This window comes from Thalassophryne amazonica, chromosome 7 (assembly GCF_902500255.1).
Source record: "Thalassophryne amazonica chromosome 7, fThaAma1.1, whole genome shotgun sequence".
Taxonomy (NCBI): domain Eukaryota; kingdom Metazoa; phylum Chordata; class Actinopteri; order Batrachoidiformes; family Batrachoididae; genus Thalassophryne; species Thalassophryne amazonica.
In genome coordinates, this window is record NC_047109.1 from 68,131,898 (window position 1) to 68,150,977 (window position 19,080).

Below are 19,080 nucleotides of genomic sequence, written 5' to 3' on the forward strand. Positions count from 1 at the left end.
CTGATTTGCATTTTATTGAGACAAAAATTACAATCACTCACCATACATGGGATTTAAGACCATAAAAGGCATTATCTAGGGAAAACATTAGAAGGATGCATTTGTTATCTCTGAGCTGCTATGTTGGATATTGGCAGCCATATTATATTTAGCATTTTTTGTGTGTGTGTAAAGCTGAACATCAAATATGATATTTTTTTGGTGAACAGAGTGGAATTTAGTATTCTGTTTACTATTTATATGTGTTTAAAGTCAAAACTGTTGTTTTATGAACATAAAATTTGGGTTGACAGGGGTCACTTTGAAAGGGCTGTAAAATCAAGAAGCTACATGATATTGATTGCTATCATACTGGCAGGGCTGGACTGGCATCTGAAAAGGGCCCAGGCACTTTTTGATCACCTGAGGGCCCAGCGCCGTTATATATACGATATATATAGGCCTATATATGATGTCTGGAAGCATATGCTAAAGAAGAATGTATGTGAAGTTCTGTGTATGTATGTTTTTGAGGGTGAGAGATAGAGAGAGAGGAGGATAAGGTCACTAACTTTTTTTTTCCTGATTATGAGCCCTGGTATGAGCCCTGGCCAGTGAATCTCAATGTGAAAAAAAAAAAAAAAAAAAAAAAAAAAAAAAAAAAAATATATATATATATATATATATATATATATATATATATATATATATTCACAGAGGTGTCAAGTAACGAAGTACAAATACTTCGTTACTGTACTTAAGTACACTTTTTAGGCATCTATACTTTACTCCATTACTTATTTTTCTGCCTACTTCTGACTTCTACTCATTACATTTTCACACAAGTATCTGTACTTTCTATTCCTTACATTTTTAAAACAAACAGCCTTGTTACTTCTTTAATGTTTATATATATATATATATATATATATATATATATATATATATATATATTTCACGTCATGTGCGACTGTAATCAACCTTTCTGCAGCACGGCTTTGCTTTGAACCGTGAACCAATCGAAGCAGTGGTTCGCAGATTGAAGCAATGCTTCGACCTATTGCTTTGTTTATTCTTTCTTTCTTTCGCTTAATTTTCCCCCGCTAAAACCCTAAAGAGCATACTTCTGTGAGTATTATTTACCTTTTCTATGTTAAACCGACCTGTTATGGTCTTCTGAAACAGTTGGTAGATGTATTTTATAACTTCAAAACGGGAGCGACGCTAACGCGTTAGCATGTCTATGGCATTTTCAATGTTAAAACTTAGCATTAAGCAGTTGCAGCTCTCATCACGTTCGGGTGCATTTGTTTTCAAATTGTAATATTTCTTCAATTTAGTTTTGTTTATATATTAATAATCTAATGATTATTATATACAATTTTAGAGAAAGAGGCAAAAAGAACCTGAATAGAAACACAACAGAAAATATAAAAGCAACTAACAATGAACATACATAAATAAATACATACATACATAAATAAATGTTTCCTGTGAACACCTAGTGACTCTTACACCTCCACTTTATCCCTGTCTTATTTAATGACAGTTTATTTCGGTCAAACCATATTTTCAATTTGTTAATTTCTTCAGTGATTTTCTCCAGAACTATCTGCTAAACTAGAAAACTGCATCCTAGTAAGAGCAGAATACTACTGGAATGAATCTGAATAAGGAAAGTTGTGGGGTTTTTTTTTTTCCTTCACTAAATGGATGCTGCACTCACCGCAGTTTATTGTCTGGAATAGTCCCAGATTGCATTTCAGAGCTTCTATAATTGAAACATTTTCGTGCAGGTGGTGTTGGGGGGTAATTTTGGGTTTTGGGTCTTGGGCCACATGTAGAATGAATCAGTTTTTAAATTAAGCTTTCATTTCATATAGTGGCATCTACCTTTTTTTTTTTTTAAAGGTTACTTTATACTTTTATACTTTAAGTAGGTTTTGGAGCACATACTTTTTCACTTTTACTTGAGTAAAGAGGTGAAGTTGATAGTTCAAGTTTTACCAGAGTGTTTTTAAACTGCAGTATCTATACTTCTACTTATGTAACAAATGTGTGTACTTTTGACACCACTGTATATTCATACCATTTTCCTTAAGCAAAAACTGAAAACGGGTCCCACAGACCCAAACACCTTACGAGGGTTAAGCAAAGCAATATTTCACTAACACACACTGTAAGTTGGACACCAAATGTACAACCCCTGGCAATAATTATGGAATCACCGGCCTCAGAGGATGTTCATTCAGTTGTTTAATTTTGTAGAAAAAAAAGCAGATCACAGACATGACACAAAACTAAAGTCATTTCAAATGGCAACTTTCTGGCTTTAAGAAACACTATAAGAAATCAGGAAGAAAAAATTGTGGCAGTCAGTAACGGTTACTTTTTTAGACCAAGCAGAGGGAAAAAAATATGGAATCACTCAATTCTGAGGAAAAAACTGTGGAATCATGAAAAACAAAAGAACGCTCCAACACATCACTAGTATTTTGTTGCACCACCTCTGGCTTTTATAACAGCTTGCAGTCTCTGAGGCATGGACTTAATGAGGGACAAACAGTACTCTTCATCAATCTGGCTCCAACTTTCTCTGTTTGCTGTTGCCAGATCAGCTTTGCAGGTCATGGACCACTTTCTTCAACTTCCACCAAAGATTTTCAATTGGATTAAGATCTGGACTATTTGCAGGCCATGACATTGACCCTATGTGTCTTTTTGCAAGGAATGTTTTCACAGTTTTTGCTCTATGTCAGCATGCCAATTGCATGCTCCCTCAAATGTTGCGACATCTGTGGCATTGTGCTGTGTGATAAAACTGCACCTTTCAGAGTAGCCTTTTATTGTGGACAGTCTAAGGCACACCTGTGCACTAATCATGGTGTCTAATCAGCATCTTGATATGGCACACCTGTGAGATGGGATGGATTATCTCAGCAAAGGAGAAGTGCTCACTATCACAGATGTAGACTGGTTTGTGAACAATATTTGAGGGAAATGGTGATATTGTGTATGTGGAAAAAGTTTTATATCTTTGAGTTCATCTCATACAAAATGGGAGCAAAACCAAAAGTGTTGCGTTTATATTTTTTTTTGTTGAGTGTAGTTGGATTTGAGAAAGTGAAAGGGGGGGATGCCATAACTAACACGCACTAGCAGTTACTTTAGACACACAGCACAGGTCGTCCTTGTGACAGCTCAAGACAAATGAAAGAGTTCTATATGCTGGCGTAACAATACAAGAGAAGTCAAAGTGTATGAAAATAAATGGGTACATGTTTGTGACTGATTTGAGAAAGTCAGGATGACGACTTAGTCTTAGTTTCAGGCAATAAATGGGAAACGAAACGCCGAAGCGGTGAATAGCTACACTGCATTGACTAGCTACTAGCAAAGGTTGAGATGAATTCTAACCTCAATCTCTCCCTGCTGGGTCACGTCTCTCTCCGTCTCAGTCTCCGTCTCCTCCTCCTCCTGCTTACTCTCCACCACCTGTGCTCTCGACGCCGGTCCTGGGCTAGTTTGAAATGACGGACCAGCGGCCCCACCACCCGAACCCGAGGTCGAGCTTGTGGTTTTAAACATATCTGTGATTTTTGTTGTGTGGGCCGCTGAAGAGGAGGTACTGCTGGCCCACCACCACCAGTCGGCGCCCTGCTTGGAGTGCGGGCTTCAAGCATGAGAGGGCGCCCAGACAACAGAGAGTGACAGCTGTCACTCATTTACACCAGCTGTCACCAATCACCACCTTCCCTACAAAAGCCGGATTATTACTCCACCTCCTCGCCGAGAAATCAGCTACCGTCTAAGGTAATTTTCTCTGCTGTGATTATTCATTGTCTGAAAACAGAGGTCTGTGTGCAGCCGTGTTCCTGCGGGGTCTATTGAAGGCTGGATTGGCGGACAGTGAGAGGACGACGGTCTTCGTCTCTCACTCCATCCAGGAAGGAGACCAACAGGAGCTGCACGGGTGACATTGTATCTGGAGGTGGAGGTTTTCCCTCCTTGAAGACCTGTAGGTGAAGAATTACTGGGTGTGTGGATACACACTCACCATTAACTGTTTTCATCTTCTGCCAGCAGTACCAGGGTCTGCAACAGAAGACGGTGACCACCTGGGGACTCAGGACTTGGCGGCTCCGGTGTTCTTCAGGCCGTTGGTGGTGGAAGCTGTGTGGGTCCCGGCTCTTCGATCGCCAGAGGTCTCCTATCTTCGAGCCTGCCCGCACGTCACCTTGTGTTTAATTGGCATTATATTTTTGTCTGTATCCAGTTGTGCGTTTCACAACATTAAATTGTTACTCTTTGTCTTATCCATTGTCCATTCATTTGCGCCCCCTGTTGCGGGTCCATGTTACGACACCTTCCCAACAATTTTGGCACATTTTGCTGCGTCGTCTTTTAATTTCTGTTTTCTTTTTCCTTTCGCTTCTCAGCTCCACTCTTTTGCTTCTCCACTTTGCGCACATCTCCCCGTTCTCCACTTGAGCTCGGACCGAATAGCCAAAACTTTGAGTGATGACTTGGGTCAGGTGGGGGCCTGTAGGGAGGGGCGGGCCTTCGAGAACCAAGGAATTTCATTGGACTAGCCCAATGTACCTCAGGAGAAGCATCCAATGGGCCTCTATGTGTCATTTTTTGCCCAGTACGCCAGATAACCAGTCCAGCCGTACATACTGATATGAACTCTCAAAATACATAGCTTTCAGAAAAACATAGTAAGCATTTGCCCCCTACCCCCCTTCCAAGTGGTACACAGTAAATTGACCAGTGTAAAACTATCACCACTCTGGTCAAAGTAGGACCATATGTGCACCGGCAGTGTTAATTTAACACTGGTGATTTTACTGTGTAGTTATGAGCCAAATTTAGTGGATCTGCCCATACACTAAAAGGAACATGTGGTCATGTTGTGTACTAAATGTTTTAAGTGCTGTTAAGGTATTCGTGAAGTAAAGTTAAAGTAAAGCATTAAAGCAAACAAAAGTTTGCTTTAACGCTTGCTGCTATCATTAGTGCTTGTTAATTTTAATGTTCTTACTTGAGCCATTATTATCACAAGTTTAGTGTCTGCAGTTGTCCCTGTTATGATTACTTGACATAGAGACATACAAGAGTGTGACTCTATGAGTAATTTCCAAAGAAGTTAAATAACACACACACAGAGACATTGTTCTTACTGTATATTTGATCAAAACTAAGATCCAGGCTTTGCATGGCTGTCTGTCAGGAGTGTATCTGTATGCAGTGTTGTGTTGTTAACTAAAGACATTCACTTATTTCAGCAGTGGCATTTCAAGTCTCTTGACTCCTGGGCCTTTGAAACAGAGATATGCATGGAAGAGTTTATGGATTTATGACATCTTTGAAAAGAGGTGTCTGGTGACCTTTGCTGGAGAATGAAGGTGTTCGTCTTTAAGGTCCTTTTGCTTCCTGTGTTATTGTATGGTTGTATGATTCGGATGCTGACCAGTATTATAAAGTGATAACCAGATCTCTTTGGCTGATCCTTGGGTACTGCTGGAATGACTTTGTGTCACATGAACAGTTACTTTGTGATACTGTAGTTGCAATATATCACTTGCATTGTGCGGGAGCATCATTGTTGACATTTTGGCTATGTGGCTCTTTTATCTGAACATTATCCAGCACACTGGCGCCTCAGTATTGATCACCTCAGGGGCTGGAGAAGGTCAAGGGGATGTCACCTTTTAACCTGACTGCTGCAGGTACATGGTTACTTTCAATAGATGGCAATGGACCACCTGGAATAAAGATGTTGTCTTGTAAGTGGTCAGGATAACGCAAGTTATTGTTGCCTGTCCCATAAAACAAGTTTTAACCATTTTTGTTTGACAATGCAGCAGACGTAGGAAGATGAGCAGACCTAGACTTCCCTAGTGTATACCAACCATAATTGCTTCATTGTTGGAGTAGGCACTGCATAGTAACAGTTGCTAAGCATGGCTTGGCCATCTTTAATAAACCTTCCCAAAAGCTCCATGACATCTGTTCCACAACAGGATGAAAATTTTCATTACAAAAAAGCTAACTTTTTGAGTACTTCCATAATTATTTCAGCCCACAGTAATGAGCAATGATAAACATTTTCATGGTGGTAATGGTGGAAGAAGCTTAATTTTGTCGCATTTTATTTGTAGTTTTATAAGCCTGGTGCAGTGCCCGTAGGAAGTTTGTATTTCTATAGAAAATTGGGAGCTTAAGTAGATTTTTCATGGATGGTTGTATGAGGCTGTGTTTGAAGGTGGGATGTACAAAGAGGTGTACTTATGTTCTATTATGCGGTGGTTTGCAAAAGTACTCAGCCCCTTGGTATTTCACACATTTTAATTTGTTTATGACTTTTCAAATGCAAAAAATAAATCAGGCTTCTCAATATAAAAATTTCTAAAATTGTCTTCCTTACACTCAAACTGACTTAGACTCTACAACATGATATAAACAAATTAAAAATATGAAAGCCAAGATGATGGGTTGGATAAGTAATGGGCCCCTTTGGTATAATACCTGTAAATAATCAGTTTAATTGCCAGTTTTCTTCAGACAAGTCAGGGGATGGATACATGAACATTTCCAAGTCACTGAATATGTCTTGAACTTTTTTTCATAACTGATGTAAATAAACAGTATAACACTCTATGGTAAATCTGTGTGGAGTAGACAGTTCTTAAAAGCTGAGTTGCTGTGCAAGAAGGAGAAGAAGAGTGAGGAAAGCCACCAAGACACCCAGACAACCCAGAAGAAGTTACAGGCTTCTGTGGCTGTGATTGGAGAAATTGTGCACAGTGCATGTTTTGCATTTTGTATCCCCAGTTATGCAGCTTCATGATGAAGTGGTACAGAGGATGGTTTTCTTAAAAAGAAGACCTGAAAGTTCAGCTACAATTTGCCAGAAGGTACATCTGAGATGCAAGGTTAGATTTAATGTTTTGGTGAAAGAAAACCTTCCTCTGTACCACTTCATCATGAAACACAGTACTAATATTTAGTACTGTGTACAATGAATCTTATTGAGATCATTCAAGAGGAACATAAGTTAATACAATCCAATGCTGTGCTCCTGCAGCCTTACTTAATTGGATGTGTTGTTTTACTGCTCTTAAAAGTAAGAGGATGCTGTTTGTTCAAGTAGACCCTGAAATGAAGTTATGTTTAAATGATTTCTGTCATTTGAAGAGTGCTCTTTTCCATTTAACACAAACTGGTGCACAGCACAATGCAAGTGTAATTGCAAGTTTCCACACAACACATTTCAGGTTAACGCTCAGTGCCATGTTGTGAAACTAGCACTTGCACTTGTGCTCATGTGGTTGTGGTTGTAAAATGAGATGTGGTCCGGTGCAGAGCTGGCATGTTGATACTGTGCATTACAAGAACCTAAAACCTGGTCTAATGTCTGAAGCTCGGTATTTATAGAAAGAGTATAACACCCTGCTTCCCTGCACATGTTGCCTCAAAGTTGGTGCGACTCCGTTAAAGCTCCATTAACCTTTCAGTTGCCACCACTGTGGGCACTGTGGGCCTGGCACACTCAGTTTGAAGAGAATAATAGGCTCTATTGTGATTGGTTGAATTTATGTTTGGACTACAACACTATCATGACTAATGAACACATTAAAGCCAATGACAGTGCAGAACACCCAGCTGTATGTTCGGTTTTTGAGCTTGTCGACAGCAACTAGACCTTGCAACTAGATGCTGCCCAAAATCATTCACTCCACTCAACACCATTCACTTTGTGGCCACTGAAAAGTGACCTTCAAAAAATGTTATTTTAAATCTTACGGTGCATCCAAAAAGTATTCACAGCACTTCACCTTTTCAACAATTTATGTTACAGCCTTATTCCAAAATGGATGAAATCCATTTTTCCCCTCAAAATTCTACACACAATATCCCATAATGACAATGTGAAAAAGATTTTTTTAATCAGATTTTTGCAAATTAATTAAAAATGAAAAACTAAGGACCCACATCTACAAAAGGATTCACAACTTTGCCATAAAGCTCAAAATTGATCTCAGGTACATCCTGTTTCCACTGATCATCCTTGAGATGTTTCTACAGCTTAATTGGAGTCCACCTGGGGTAAATTCAGTTGATTGGACATGATTTGGAAAGGCACACACCTGTGTACATATGAAGTCCCACAGTTTACGGTGCACGTCAGAGCACAAACCAAGTATGAAATAAAAGGAGCTGTCTGTAGACCTCTGTAACAGGATTGTCTCGAGGTACAAATCTGGGGAAGGGTACAGAAACATTTCTGCTGTTTTGAAGAATCCATTGAGCACAGTGGCCTCCATCATCATTCCATTATGTTTTATTTATTTATTTTATTTATTAAGCAGTGAATATAGTTTTGTCTAGTTGACTCTTTTTACTTCTTATAGAAGTATTTTTCTTTTCCTGTTGTTTGTGCACCAGTCACACCAGGTCAAATTCCTTGTATGTGCAAACTTACATGGCAGTAAATTTGATTCTGATTCTGATCCATAAATGGAAGAAGTTCAGATTGACCAGGACTCTTCCTAGAGCTGGCTGCATGTTTAAACTGAGTGATCAGGGGTGAAGGACCTTAGTCAGGGAGGTGACCAAGAACCCAATGATCATTTTGTCAGAGCTCCAGGATTCCTCTGTGGAGAGAGGAGAACCTTCCAGAAGGACAACCATCTCTGCAGCAATTCACCAATCAGGCTTGTATAGTGGAGTGGCCAGATGGAAGCCACTCCTTAGTAAAAGGCACATGACAGACCACCTGGAGTTTGCCAAAAGTCACCTGAAGGACTTTCAGACCATGAGATACAAAATTCTCTGGTCCGATGAGACAAAGATTTAACACTTCGGTATGAATGCCAGGTGTCATGTTTAGAGGAAACCAGGCAACCTGACCTGAATCTCACTGAACATCTCTGGAGAGATCTGAAAATGGATGTGCACCGACGCTCCCCATATAACCTGATGGAGCTTGAAAGGTGCTACAAAGAGGAATGGGCAAAACCTCCCAAAGATAGGCGCACCAAGCTTGTTGCATCATATTCAAGAAGACTTGAGGCTGTAATTGCTGCCAAAGGTGCATCAACACAGTATTGAGTAAAGGGTGTGAATACTTATGTACATGTGATTTCTTACTTTTTTTAACAAAATTACAAAAAAAAAAAAAAAATCATGTCATCATTATGGGGTGTTGTGAGTAAAATTATGAGCGGAAAATGAATTTACTCCATTTTTAATAAGGCTGTAACATACAACCCAATTCCAATGAAGTTGAGATGTTGTGTAAAATGTAAATAAAAACAGAAAACAATGAGTTGCAAATCCTCTTCAACCTATATTCAATTGAATACACCACAAAGACAAGATATTTAATGTTCAAACTGATAAACTTTATTGTTTTTGTGCAAATATTTGCTCATTTTGAAATGGATGCCTCCAACACATTTCAAAAAAGCTGGGACAGTGGTATGTTTACCACTGTGTTACATCACCTTTCCTTCTAACAACACTCAATAAGTGTTTGGGAACTGAGGACACTAACTGTTGAATCTTAGGTGGAATTCTTTCCCATTCTTGCTTGATGTACAACTTCAGTCGTTCAACAGTGCAAGGTCTCCGTTTTCGTATTTTGTGATTCATAATGCGCCACACATTTTCAATGGGCGACAGGTCTGGACTGCAGGCAGGCCAGTCTAGTACCTGCACTCTTTTACTACGAAGCCACGCTGTTGTAACACGTGCAGAACGTGGCTTGGCATTGTCTTGCTGAATTAAGCAGGGACGTCTGTTATGGATTAGGCGCGGATTGAGGAGCGGTCCAGTATCTGACTGAACCCAGCATGAAATAATCAGAAGCAGTTCCAAAAAGAGAACACATTTATTTTTATCCCTTTGTGCTATACATGAAATACTAAATAATTATAGTTCTGGTGAGGTGAAAAGGCGGTGCGCTCTCTCAGCGTCTCAACAGTCGGAGTCCGAACGTTCAGGACTCAGGAGTTCCGCCAACACCCCCCGCCCCCAGGTGACTTTCCCAGACTGTACTCTGCGAAGGAGGAACAGAGATGAGATTATTCAACACTTATTACTACGAAAAATTGTTTAGAGGCAAACTTATCAGCTACACGTTTAGGTCTGGTTTCAAAACTTAGTTCAAAGAGGCTGCTGCTCACAGCTAGTGGAGGATCATTAATCCGCACATCACTGCCGTGAGGAGCACAACACACAATTACGACCAATAATTACTTATAGCTGCATATAAACGCCAATTTACATTCACGGATAAACCTTTCAGAATATTCACCTCAGTCGTGTGCTGACAACGTTTGCCTCACACCCTCGTCCTCCTTCACAGGCGCGATGTCAGACTCTGAAACGGCCCTCAGCATCCCCACACGGTCGTCACAAGGTCATATTCTCCGGCAATCTTATCCAACTCACTGCTGGTTTAAATGTAGTTCTTCATCACTACATTGGTACCAGCTGGAAGTCCTCAGATCTGCACGTGAACATCACAGGTGTCGTGGATTGTCCTGATAGAGAGCCGCACGAGAATGCAACAGGTGCAGCCAATCATCGTAACAGAGGAGAGAGACTCTTCTGCAGCACATTTTCCTCAGAGAACAGCCCCAAATCACCTGGGAAGGAAAATAAACACAAAACAACCCAACCTTGTCCAGCCAAACCCCCCCAACACACAACAACGTCCCTGAAAAACATGTTTCTTGGATGGCAGCATGTGTTGATCCACGCGGTAAGATCCTTTACACAATGATGTTGGTTTTAATGCAGTGCAGCCTGAGGGGTCGAAGGTCACGAGCATTCAGTGTTGGTTTTCAGCCTTGCCGCTGACATGTAGAAGGTTCTCCAGATTCTCTGAATCCTCTGATTACATTATGGACTGTAGATGATGGAATCCCTAAATTCCTTGCAATTGAACATTGAGAAATACTGTTCTTAAACTGTTGGACTATTTTTTCATGCAGTTGTTCACAAAGTGGTGATTCTCGCCTCATCTTTGCTTGTGAACGGCTGACCCTTTAGGGGATGCTCCTTTTATACCCAGTCGTGACACTCACCTGTTTCCAATTAACCTGTTCACCTGTGGGCTGTTCCAAACAGGTGTTCTTTGAGCATTCATCAACTTTTCCAGTCACATTTTCGGAGATTTGTGTTTGTTCTACCATTTTTCCCAACTGTATGTCCCACTGAAGTATTAATCACATCTGTGTCAAATATGTCATGAAGAGGGTAAAAACCTAAGTAATATCAGTTTATAGGTTGAATTTATTGCTGAAACATGTAGCACCTGCTCTGTTATGTCAATGTTGAGTGCCTTGTATGGCAGCATGCTGACATCGCTATGTGAGTGTGTTCATGAATGGGTGAATTTGGGAAATCATTGCAAAGAGCTTTGAGTTCCTGCTTCAGATGGAAATGCATTATAGAAATGCAGCCCAGTGCATTTACCACTTCATGCAGCAAGAAGGTCCACCAGCAAAATCACTTATATTAAATTTCTTTTGCAATTACCTGCAAGATGTAACTGCACCATTGATAGAGAATGTTGCCAAACTGCAACCTAGGTTTTTTTATGTGTTTTGGGGCTCATCTTTTCACTTGGGACAAAAATGAATTTCATTGGCATATTTTTTATTTACATTGCAAATACAGCATTGGCCAGCTGAAGCTAACGGGGTAATATTAATGTTATTGTAAAAAGTGAGGTCAAAGTAAACTGCTCCTTGTTGCCACTGAACAGGCGAAAATATTATTAGAAGTGGCCAGGTGCTCCAGTGCGGAGCTCAACATGCACAATTTTTCCTTGACTATGTTAGAAATAAACTTTTTAAAATGACTAATTATACAATTAGGTTTACATTAGCCTAGCCATCATCCTTCCTTGCAGCTATCCCACACAATGCAAACAAGTCAACTACCAAAGAAGGACTCATTTTGTACCCAGCACCACATCCACATTCAGATCAGTGTACAGGTGCCAGTGATCACTTGTCATGCTTGTGAATGTAGATGATAATAAAGGATTATTAACTGAGCGCAAGGTCTGTACGGGAAAATATCAGACCGAGGTATTGACAAGTATGGACTGAGAGTTAGCGACATCGTTCTTGGACTGATATTCCTGTCCAGACCATGCAGGTGAGGTTAATAATTAATTTATTATATGGCTATTATATATAAACACACAAATGTACGGTTTCGCCCGAATATGAAAGCTGCTGATGGTTTTGGGTTTGTAGTCAGACCTGTTCGCTTCACCTCCATGCTTGCTGAAACATTCAAAAGGACAGTGAAGGAAATTCGCAGCCTGATAGAAGAGCAGTAACATCTCATCAACAGACACCTTTTGTTAACACATCAAGTCAAAATTTCCAAAATCTTATCAGGAGTGAGGCTGAGTGCATCCTGAGTGTCTATGATCACACAACTGACAGTGAACAATTTCAGCTGCACTTTGTCATCAAAAATGAAATCAAATCACTCTCAAGTGAGACTGAGAAACACATTCAGATGTGGAAAAAACATGCTCCAACGTCTGCAAATGGTTGGTAATTCAAACAAGAAAGCTTTTTGTCAAAGTGTCCTCACATCCAGTTGTGAAAAGCCAGAAGAAATTCTTAGGCATCACTGCAAAACAAGAAACGGAATCAGAGACAATTTTCAGCTGCTTCCATCACCAGCCTGCAGGATGACAGTGTTAGCACTCAGACATCTGACAGGGAACATCCTCAGCTGCAGTCTGAAGCAAACTGGCTTTATTGAATCGTTGGGAATACTAATGCAAACCTATTTTACAAAAGCTTTTTGCAAAATTGTCCATTTTTTTTCAGTGGTGGAAAAAAGAGGAAACTCATGTCAATGCAAAAGAAGAAGAGGAATCATTGTCATCTTTAGCTATTTCCATCACAAATCTCCTGGATGATTTTGTCAGAATGCCAGAAGGTAGAAGATATAAGAGAGATTTATGTCCATCAGCTGGTGAAATCTAACTTGCCGGCAGGCAAGTGATGACTTTCACAAAGGCACTGAGTAACATTACCCTCAGTCACATCACAGAAACATTATTTTGTGCTCAAAAAAAATAAAAAAAAAAATAAAAATAAATCTTGAGATAAGAAAAAATGAATCCCAGCAAAACGTTATGTCGCGGCTCGTCTTTAGTCTTCTCGGGATGTCTTCTTTTAGATAACACAAACTAATTGCAAGTGATATGCTAGAAAAAGGACACAACACTTTAGAATAATTCAGCCTTAAGCAAGATAAAATGCACAGAGTTTTTAAGTTTATTTAAGCCTTCGACACAAAGCTTAGACAAACTGAGTCCTCTAGAGAGACTGAATATGACAACCGCGCTCGTCTATTTATTGGAGACCCGCGGGCATCGCTCCTCCTTCGACTTTTTTATTTATTTCATTCCCAAGACATGGTTTTCTATTGGAAGCGTCCTCTAGTGAACCCTAAGCAGGTGTTAGGCCATTATTTCAATGTGACAAACGCTCCCATTAAAACGTGAAGGATTTACAACTGATTTTTTTAAAAGACCTTCAGCCACAGGTGCAGCTGGCCTGAGGCCCCCTCTGCACGTGGCCTCAGCCACACGTGCAGCTGGCCTGAGGCCCCTGCACGTGGCCTGCGGGAAAGCACCTAAAAGGCCTTGGAAAGCCCCTGACAGACTGAATGACTAATAAAGCCCTTTTTTTGGGTTGAACACCTGCTAGTTCAACCAGAGGACATACAGTTCGGATCAGGACACTTGATAGTTCATCACAGTTCAAATATGGACCTAAAAATTCTTCTACAGTCCCTCCTCTGGGACTCGAAAGAGTCCCATTACATCAATTATACTCTTGGGTTGTTTACTGACAAGACATCCTCATTTGTGCATTGCAATAAAAAAGAAAAACACATCACTCGACTTACTGATAACTCTGGTGCGGATATGACTATAAGTGATTCTTCACACAGTAAATATATTTAAGTGTAAGTGCAGGTGAACCTACATACTAAGGCACAAGGTGATCAATTAGCTGGATTATATCAACGCAAGGTGACATTCAAACATTGAGTTTTAGTGTAATTCAAGGCACTTAAAATGGCCACATAAAACAAGTTACAGCAACCTCTTAATCATGGCAAAGTAAAGGCTTTACATTGACATCAGTGCAACCAATTATCTTCTGGCATCTATTGTCTCACTCGACCAGAGGCTCCAACCCATTATACTTGGTTCTACATATTATTTTGTTAAAGAGTCACACATGTATTACTTAAATGCATCAAATAACGCCTACGTTACCACTATTTAGTCGACCAATCAAGAAACTATTCTAAGGTTAGCGCAGCTATGTCTAATTAAATGATAAAACACAATAAATGGTTTCCCTTCATGTCCGTCCTTAAGTCATTTGCCTTAGTCAATCATATAATGGTTTTCATTATAGGCCATTTCTCAACATTTTCCACTTTGTTTTTCTTCTTTTTCAGCTTGTTTTCTAATGCCCGTTTTGGCCAGACACCAAATTTAGGCGATGCATGTCTCTTGAGGCATGCTATAATTTAAGAAAAAGGGGTCCCTATGGTGCATCTTTACTACTAAATCTACAAACACGCCGTGTAAGGGTCCCCTTTTTATAACTTTGCAATGTGATATCTATGTGTATGCATTTAGCTTTATCTGTGTTACGCAGATGATGGTAAGGACAGACATTTACCCAACCTTCGTTACTAACATATATCCTTCTTTGTTTTTATTTACACTCAGATTTCTGAAACCAGTCCGCAATTCAAACTCAAGAACCAAGATCATAGTCCGTGTTCAGTGCCATTACGTCAGTCCGCGCTCCTCAGCATTTACTCAGCATCTGAAGTTTTGGGAGAAGTTGGGGAACATGGGGAGGTTGGCCTTTCAGGGGTAGTGGGGGGAGGATCAGGAATTCTGGCTTTCAGACAGTCGTGCAGTTCTCTGATGGATCTTTCCAGCTCCTTGTGCTGCTTGGCCAGGTTGTACAGGGCCCCCAGAGAATTCTTGCCCACATTCAGGGTGGTGGTGGCCAGCCCTAGCTGTTCCCTTTCCATATGCTCCATCATGCAGGCTAGCATGTCCATACTAGACTGAAGACCACACAGTTGAGTATGGAGGCCCTCCTGAGCACAAGAGATGTTGGCATTGTCACGGTGTATCCTGAACAGGTATGCAGCTGTCTGACTTAGTTGTGGCATGATTTCCTCAAATAGCTCATGGGGAATGTGATTTGTGAGGGGCAGGAGCTGCTCCAAGGTTTTTGGAACAGACTCTTGTGGAAGACGAAGCTCTCGAACCAAGATTGCCATGTCCTGTGGGGTGACCATGACCAGATTAAGGTTGTGCAGTCCAGGGGACAGGAAGTACAAGGGGGAAGGCATTTTGTGTGTGGGGGGAGTATTGTTGATGTCGCACAGGCAAGTGGGTGGGACACTCTGGGAATTTAGCAGCCTGTACAAAGCTCCCCTCTGTCCTGGTGGGTGAGTTCGGCTAAGGTCTACCCCTGCTGATCCTCCTCCAGAGGTACTGGGCTGATCAGAATATCTCTCCTGCCTTGGGGGTGGAAAGCTGGGGACAGGTCCTAGCAGTGAATTGGGTCTAGGATGCACTCGGGCGGTTGCTGCATATGGCCGACCTTGGCTGCCTCCCCTGGAGGGTATCGTTGCCACTGGCACATGTGACTGTCTCCATGGCATCTGCGGAAGGGGTGTGTTCCTGAGTCCAAAGGGTCCTTCAGGTGATGGTGGAGTCCTCGGGCCGACTCTTGCTGCAGGCAGATTCTGTGAAGCTGTCATCGCTAGGTGCTGGAACGATGAAGATCCTTCTGTTGCCAACTGGTTTAGCTGCTGGATGGATGGCGGCTGTGGCGACCAATCATGTCTCGACCATCCCTCCTGTATATCCTCTTCTCCAAACAGTTCTGAGAGTCCAATCAGACTTGATAGAGGCAGATCAGGCATAGGTCCCTGATCAGGGGAGTCTGGTCTCTCAGCCATACTCCTGTGTCCTAGTAATATACATATACGTTCATTATTACAGCTCCATGTCATTCTTTCAGATATTGTCTATCCTATCCCTCATTTTTGTGGGTGCATGTGTGTGAATGTAAATGTGCGTGCATGTCTTCTTCCTCGTCTACAATATCACCAAGCACGGTCCATCCCAGTCCTCCCTATCTGGGGTATACGCCACAATATTAGGGAGCTGGGGGCTGTCGGGGAGGATAATTGGTATTTCATCCATTTCCATATATTCTGGTTCTCTGTCTGTTTCGTTTGTGCTTTCTTCTAGGGCTCGGATGGCTAACAGTGGGAGCTGTCCTACTGTGGATGAAAGCAATTTATTGACCAGAAATTTTATCAAGGGAATACCACAACATATTACCAGCAAGACCGCCACCCCTGTTAGTGCCAAGATTACACCTATCTGGTATAACCAGTCTTTCCATGATATCCACCCTCTCCTTAGAGTCCCAAACAGTGAAAACAGTGGGCCAATATTCATTCCATTCCCTACAATGTATCCAGAATCGTCAGTTTCATTTCTCCTTCCTATGGAGTTACTTAACAGTTCCTGTTGCATCTCTTCAAGTGTGATTAAGAGCTCTGTCAAATTTCCGTCTTCCCCTGTACGCATGGGAATAGCTGTGCAACATTCGGTGGCTTTGATCATAATACAAACTCCTTGTTCATCAGCCATCATCATCTCGATAGCTAATCTATTTTGCATTGTCATTAGCGAGGTGGCGTGCAGTTGTTCGGTTAAGGCTCCTACTGCTGCCAATGTCCAGTTCAGGTATCTTTGCTGATTATACCACAAGTAATTAATCCACTGCACCTCTTGGAACCTAGAACGGATTTTTGGAGTAACCCCAAACAGAGCCAATGCCCATCCCCATTTATCCGCATCTTCATCTGCTTTAACTCTGCTACTGTCTATGGCTTCTAACTGTCGGGGTATCCCTTCTGGTATCCCGTTTCTTACTGTGATGTTGTAGTCTGTTTTAAACGTCATTATTCCTCTTTTCTTACGAAGTTTCTGTGGCATGGGTTGTATTGAATTTGGCATTTCAATTACTGTTATTGCTCCTGTGAGCATCACAGGAGCACAAAGGCCTTTCCAATTCGGGGACAGCGATGACAGGAGTTTCCTTTTTTGTCCGCATATCCAAAAGATGTCAGCTAAGGGTACCGTTCCCTTAGCTAAATTTGGAGTAGATACCCATGAAGCATGGGTGAGATTCAGTCCAATTACAGACCCCCCTGTGGCCGGTACTATTTGTTCACACTGTATGCCTGCTGCTGGCAGGGTGTGACAGACGGTAATGTTCCATGCTGTTTTGGCCGGTTTGTATTCTTGCTGCTTTTGCATACACTGTATGTGGTGTTTTGGCTGGGTCGTCCCTACCTGCCAATCGCTTATGTATTGTGCTACTAAGCCTTTAGCTATACAGAATGGGTGTATCATCCCTTTCTCTATTTTAATCATAGGTGGAACAGTTCCTTCTGTACTTAGGGGCACTGGACAAAGTTTACTGTCGGCAGCATATTTTTCATCACCTACTGCCATTTTCATAACACATTGTGTATAGCATTCTGCTTGGTCTGCGTTATGTTGGGGACTCCTATAACAGTTGTTGATATCAGGTAGGGGTTTAGCCTGAGGTATCACACCTTTCCGGTGACAGGCTATGCAAGGCTTTTCACTGATCTGCCTAGCTGAAAATTTCAACCATTGGTAAAATAAATTGGTCTTCAACCCTTGTGTGCGGGCTAGGTCTGTACTGGGATCCCATCTCCCTAAGTGACTGCTTGTTTCTAGGCTTCTAATTGTCCTCTTTTTCCTTGGTTTGATTTTTACCCATTTTGTGGCTTCATGTACTGTAACAGTTACGTCTTGCTTGGTTTCCCTGCATCCTCTTTTATCACAAATTACCTCTATGTTGAGTGTTCCCTCCTCTTCACATTTGATGCTAATGGCTTCGCCTAATATGTAATCCCCCAGCTTTCCCTGTATTCCTATGTTCTTGTAGGCTTTTGATTTAATGTATACCAAATTATATGTTTTTCCTGTGTTTAGAATGCCTTGTTTAGCTGCTATTGCGGCCATGGCCACGGCACAGTCCGTTGTATGTTTTGGATGTCTATTTTCTCCCATACTGACCACCAGTAGTATTGTCAATCCCTTGAATAATTCCTTAATCATTGCTCTGATGACTGTTGAGATGTGCTACTAGATGTGCTACTAAGTGAGCCGTCACTAGATGAGCTGTCACTAGGGATGTGTGGTGTATCTGTGCTTTGTCTGGGTTGTACTTCCTGCGGTTCTTCTGTCGGTAAATCTACTGAGTTGCTGTCCGAGTCTGATGTCTCCTGTGGCCTGTCTATCTGTCGGTCTGTATTTCTGTCTGTCTGTTGGCCTGCGTCTCCAGTTGTCTCTGAGTCTGCATCTGAGTCTGTCGCTGCTCTATCTGGCAGGGATCCACTACTCTCTGAAGCTGTGCGTCGTCTTTGTTCAATCAGTCTCTGTGAGCGCCTTGGCCAGTGTTTGCCTGGCTGCAGGGAGGCGTGGCCTTCCCTCGGTGCTTCTTCTGGCTGCAGGGAGGCGTGGCCGTCCCTCGGTGCTGCTGTAGGGTCTCTGGCTTCTCCTGCTTCCCCCCTTGGCCCGGCGGCTCTGCCAAGACGAGCTTGCCGAGGCCGCAGGGGCGCTGGGCCACCAACCCTACAGCAGTGGTTTAAATGAAACCAAGTGTCCTTACCGTCTACTTTGACTGCTGTACGTGAGGCAAGAATAACTTTGAAAGGACCTTCTCGGCGGGGCCTGTCCCACTTCTTTTTGAACACCTTGACGTAAACCAGATCACCAGGCTGGATGCTCTGATTTTCGAGTGGAATCTCTGCTTCTCTGTCTTCTGTAGCACCTTTGACCTGCAAAAAGATAGTTTTGTGTATTTGGGTTAACTGTCTCAGATAATTATGCCATTCGTCTTGTAGCTGCTCCAGCGATGGTCCTTCGTAGGGTCCTCTCAGGTATGGAAT

The 19,080-nt window shown here is 41.7% G+C and overlaps 1 protein-coding gene across 1 annotated transcript in view; it reads left to right on the top strand.

Annotated features, from left to right (window-relative positions):
* si:ch211-113g11.6 (uncharacterized protein LOC559008 homolog) overlaps positions 1 to 19,080 on the top strand; it is a 178,075-nt gene that overhangs the window by 78,107 nt on the left and 80,888 nt on the right. The window lies entirely within an intron of this gene.